Genomic DNA, 6,063 nt, shown 5'->3' with positions numbered 1-6,063 from the left:
GCTATTTGCTGTTTATTATCTATGCACAGTCACTTTACCCCTACCTACATGTACAAATTACCTCGACTAACCTGTATCCCCACACATGGACTCAGTTTTATTTTATTTCAACTTTATTTAACCAGGTAGGCTGAACAAGTTCTCATTTGCAACTGCGACCTGGCCAAGATAAAGCATAGCAGTGTGAACAGACAACACAGAGTTACACATGGAGTAAACAATTAACAAGTCAATAACACAGTAGAAAAAAAAGAAAGAGTCTATCTACATTGTGTGAAAAAGGCATGAGGAGGTAGGCGAATAATTACAATTTAGCAAGATTAACACTGGAGTGATACATGATCAGATGGTCATGTGCAGATAGAGATACTGGTGTGCAAAAGAGCAGAAAGGTAAATAAATAAAAACAGTATGGGGATGAGTAAGGTAAAATGGCTATTTACCGATGGACTATGTACAGTACCGGTACCCCCTGTATATAGCCTCATTATTGTTATTTTATTGTGTTCGTTTAAATATATATATATATTTACTTTAGTTTATTTAGTAAATATATTTAAGCATTTCATTTTGATTTAATTTGATACTGGTACAGTTCAACTGAATGACCTCTAGAGGAGTTTAATGATCTAAGCTGCCCAGAGGAATACTGTATAAATAACTGTACAGTAGGTCACACTTTAAACAAGCAACAAGCTGTACAGGCTTCATAGAGCATTCATAAAGCCTTCATAGAGCATTCATAAAGGCTTCATAGAGCATTCATAAAGGCTTCATAGAGCATTCATAAATGCTTCATAGAGCATTCATAAAGCCACTGTGCATCTGTATCTGCAAATGCTCTTTGGGGGTTTAGGCTGGGTATCTGTAAAGGATATATATGCCATTTAGCAGACGCTTTTATGACTTACAATGTGTGACATTCTACGTATGGGTGGTTAATGACCCCACTACCCTGCTATAGCGCCATGCTCTACCAACTGAGCTACAATGACAACTGCTGATGGAAAAAGTTAAAAAATACATTTGATTCATTGATTGAGCACCACATAGATTTGTGCAAAATCATATACTGTGATAATATCCTACTACTACTACATAAAGGGTGATAATATCCTACTACTACTACGTAAATGGTGATTCAATTATACTACTACTAGTAAATGGTGAGTCAATTACTATATCTGAGCTGCTATACTACGTAAATGGTGATACAATTAGCTACTACTACTGTTTACTACTAACGTAAATGGTGATACAATTATACTACTGCTAGTAAATGGTGAATATACTACTGCTACGTAAATGGTGATACAATTTAATGATACTAAGCTGCTCTAAATGGTGATAAATTATACTACTATACGTAAATGGTGATCAATTATACTACTGCTACGTAAATGGTGCAATTATACTACTGCTACGTAAATGGTGATACAATTATACTACTGCTACGTAAATGGTGATACAATTATACTACTACTACGTAAATGGTGATTCAATTATACTACTGCTACGTAAAGAGGTGCACTACTACTACGTAAATGGTGATAATTATACTACTACTAGTAAATGGTGATACAATCCTACTACTACACGTAAATGGTGCCTACTGTGTAAATGGTGATCAATCCTACTACTACTACGTAAATGGTGATACAATTATACTACTGCTCGTAAATGGTGATTCAATTATTACTGCTACTGGTGTACTCTACGTAAATGGTGATACAATTATACTACTGCTACATAAATGGTGATACAATTATACTACTGCTACATAAATGGTGATAAAAGTACTACTGCTAATAAATGGTGATTTGATATACTACTTGATAAATGGTGATACAATTATACTACCTACGTAAATGGTGATACAATTATACTACTGCTACATAAATGGTGATCAATCCTATACTACTGCTACATAAATGGTGATATTATACTACTGCTACATAAATGGTGATACAATTATACTACGTAAAGGGATGATTATACTACTCCATAAATGGTGATACAATTATACTACTACGTAAATGGTGATACAATTATACTACTACTACATAAATGGTGATACAATTATACTACTGCTACGTAAATGGTGTGATATACTACTGCTACGTAAATGGTGATACAATTATACTACTGCTACGTAAATGGTGATAATATACCTACGTAAATGGTGATACAATTATACTACTACGTAAATGGTGATAATATTATACTACTACTACGTAAATGGTGATAATATCCTACGTAAATGGTGATACAATTATACTACTACGTAAATGGTGATAATATTATACTACTGCTACGTAAATGGTGATAATATCCTACTGCTACTACTACTACGTAAATGGTGATTAATACTCCTACTACTACTACGTAAATGGTGATACAATTATACTACTACTACGTAAATGGTGATAATATACCTACTACTACTACGTAAATGGTGATACAATTATACTACTGCTACATAAATGGTGATACAATTATACTACTACGTAAATGAGTGATAATATACTACTACGTAAATGGTGATACAATTATACTACTGCTACGTAAATGGTGATAATATCCTACTACTACTACGTAAATGGTGATTCGTAAATGGTGATATACTACTACTACGTAAATGGTGATACAATTATACTACTACGTAAATGGTGATACAATTATACTACTGCTACGTAAATGGTGATACAATTATACTACTGCTACGTAAATGGTGATACAATTATACTACTGCTACGTAAATGGTGATACAATTATACTACTGCTACGTAAATGGTGATACAATTATACTACTACTACGTAAATGGTGATACAATTATATGGTGATACTGCTACGTACGTAAATGGTGATACAATTATACTACTACTGCTACGTAAATGGTGATACATAAATGGTGATACTACTGCTACGTAAATGGTGATACAATTATACTACTGATACTACGTAAATGGTGATACAATTATACTACTACTACGTAAATGGTGATACAAATATACTACTACTACGTAAATGGTGATACAATTATACTACTGCTACATAAAGAGTGATACAAATGTACTACTACTACTACTACAAGAGTGATACAAATGTACTACTACTACATAGAGTGATACAAATGTACTACTACTACATAAATGTAGTGATACAAATGTACTACTACTACATAAAACAAATGTGATACAAATGTACTACTACTACATACTACTACATAGAGTGATACAAATGTACTACTACTACATACAAATGTACTACTACTACAAAGTGACTACATACATAAAGAGTGATTAAGATACAAATACTACTACTACAGTGATACAAATTTACTATACTAAAGCAAATTAAATCAGGTGTGCTACGAATTAATGTTTGCTTAAAGTAGGCCAATTATATATCACATTGCATGAGCCAGACATAATCAGGCCATCATTCTCCCTCACGCTACCATGGCACATTTAGCCATCCATATCGGATATGACAACATGTCTATGTGTCACAGGTGAATTCAGTCATGCAAACCAAACGCTCTCCTGACATAACATTGATCTCTGAGTGAACCACACTCTGGCTCTATGGAGGATTGCTCCACAGAAACACTACTTACTGTAGACTCAGTGGACGTGGATATGACAACAACAGGTGAATTCAGTCATGCAAACCAATCAAGCTGTTCCCAAAATGCTCCCCTCCCTTTCCCTAACTCTGACCTTTGCCCTCTGATGTCAGATCTGTAGGGTCTGGGGTGTTTCTATGGAACCACACATGCAGAGATCATCCGTTCACCTGCTCTGCATCTCACAAAGACACGGCGGTTAGAACCAAATATCTCAAATTTGGACTCATCAGACCAAAGGAAAGATTTCCACCGGTCCAATGTCCATTTCCAATGTCTTGTTTCTTGGCCCAAGCAAGTCTATTCTTCTTATTGTTGTCCTTTAGTAGTTGGTTCCTTTGCAGCAATTGGACCATGAAGGCCTGATTCACACAGTCTCCTCTGAACAGTTGATGTTGAGATGTGTCTGTTACTTAATCTCTGTGTAGCATTTATTTGGTCTGCAATCTGAGGTGCAGTTTAACTCTAATGAACTGATCCTCTGCAGCAGAGGTAACTCTGGCTCTTCCTTTCCTGTGGTGGTCCTCATGAGAGACAGTTAACTCTAATGAACTTATCCTCTGCAGCAGAGGTAACCTTGGCTCTTCCTTTCCTGTGGCGGTCCTCAGAACCAGTTTCATCATAGCGCTTAACGAAACTCGAAATGTTCTTGAAATGTTACGGATTGACTGACCTTCATGTCTTAAAGTAACGATGGACTGACCTTCATGTCTTAAAGTAACGATGGACTGACCTTCATGTCTTAAAGTAATGATGGACTGACCTTCATGTCTTAATGTAATGATGGACTGACCTTCATGTCTTAAAGTAACGATGGACTGACCTTCATGTCTTAAAGTAACGATGGACTGACCTTCATGTCTTAAAGTAATGATGGACTGACCTTCATGTCTTAAAGTAACGATGGACTGACCTTCATGCCTTAAAGTAACGATGGACTGATCTTCATGTCTTAAAGTAACGATGGACTGACCGTCATGCCTTAAAGTAACGATGGACTGACCTTCATGCCATCATATGGACTGACCTTCTGTCTTAAATAAGATGGACTGACCTTCATGCCTTAAAGTAACGATGGACTGACCTTCATGGTTAAAGTAACAATGGAGGTAGACCTTCATGGTTAAAGTAGGGATGGACTGACCTTCATGTCTTAGAGTGTAACGATGGACTGACCTTCATGTCTTAAGTGTAGGGATGGACTGACCTTCATGTCTTAAAGTAACGATGGACTGACCTTCATGGTTAAAGTAACGATGGACTGACCTTCATGCCTTAAAGTAACGATGGACTGACCTTCATGTCTTAAAGTGATGGACTGACCGTCATGGTTAAAGTAACGATGGACTGACCTTCATGCCTTAAAGTAACGATGGACTGACCTTCATGCCTTAAAGTAACGATGGACTGACCTTCATGCCTTAAAGTAACGATGGACTGACCTTCATGCCTTAAAGTAACGATGGACTGACCTTCATGTCTTAAAGTAACGATGGACTGACCTTCATGGTTAAAGTAACGATGGACTGACCTTCATGGTTAAGTGTAACAATGGACTGACCTTCATGCCTTAAAGTAACAATGGACTGACCTTCAGTGGTTAAAGTAACGATGGACTGACCTTCATGTCTTAAAGTAACGATGGACTGACCTTCATGGTTAAAGTAATGATGGACTGACCTTCATGGTTAAGTAACAATGGACTGACCTTCATGCCTTAGTGGTAACGATGGACTGACCTTCATGCCTTAAAGTAACGATGGACTGTCATTTCTCTTTGGTTATTTGAGCTGTTCTTGCCATAATATGGACTTGGTCTGTTACTGTAGGGCCGCAGGTCTTCTGTATACCATAGAAGGGGGTGGCAGGTAGCCTAGTGGTTAGAGTGTAGGGGTGGCAGCGTAGTCTAGTGGTTAGAGTGTAGGGGCGGCAGGTAGCCCAGTGGTTAGAGTGTAGGGGAGGCAGGTAGCCTAGTGGTTAGAGTGTAGGGGCGGCAGGTAGCCTAGTGGTTAGAGTGTAGAGGGGAGGCAGGTAGCCTAGTGGTTAGAGTGTAGGGGCGGCAGGTAGCCTAGTGGTTAGAGTGTAGGGGTGGCAGGTAGCCTAGTGGTTAGAGTGTGGGGGCAGGCAGCGTAGCCTAGTGGTTAGAGTGTAGGGGCGGCAGGTAGTCTAGTGGTTAGAGTGTAGGGAGGCAGGTAGACTAGTGGTTAGAGTGTAGAGGCGGCAGGTAGCCTAGTGGTTAGAGTGTAGGGGCGGCAGGTAGCCTAGTGGTTAGAGTGTAGGGGCGGCAGGTAAGCCTAGTGGTTAGAGTGTAGGGGCGGCAGGTAAACTAGTGGTTAGAGTGTAGGGGCGGCAGGTAGCCTAGTGGTTAGCGTGTAGGGGAGGCAGGTAGCCTAGTGGTTAGAGTGTAGGGGCGGCAGGTAGCCTAGTGGTTAGA

This window comes from Oncorhynchus keta, chromosome 5 (genome assembly GCF_023373465.1).
Source record: "Oncorhynchus keta strain PuntledgeMale-10-30-2019 chromosome 5, Oket_V2, whole genome shotgun sequence".
NCBI classification, from domain to species: domain Eukaryota; kingdom Metazoa; phylum Chordata; class Actinopteri; order Salmoniformes; family Salmonidae; genus Oncorhynchus; species Oncorhynchus keta.
This window is presented reverse-complemented; position numbering follows the sequence as displayed.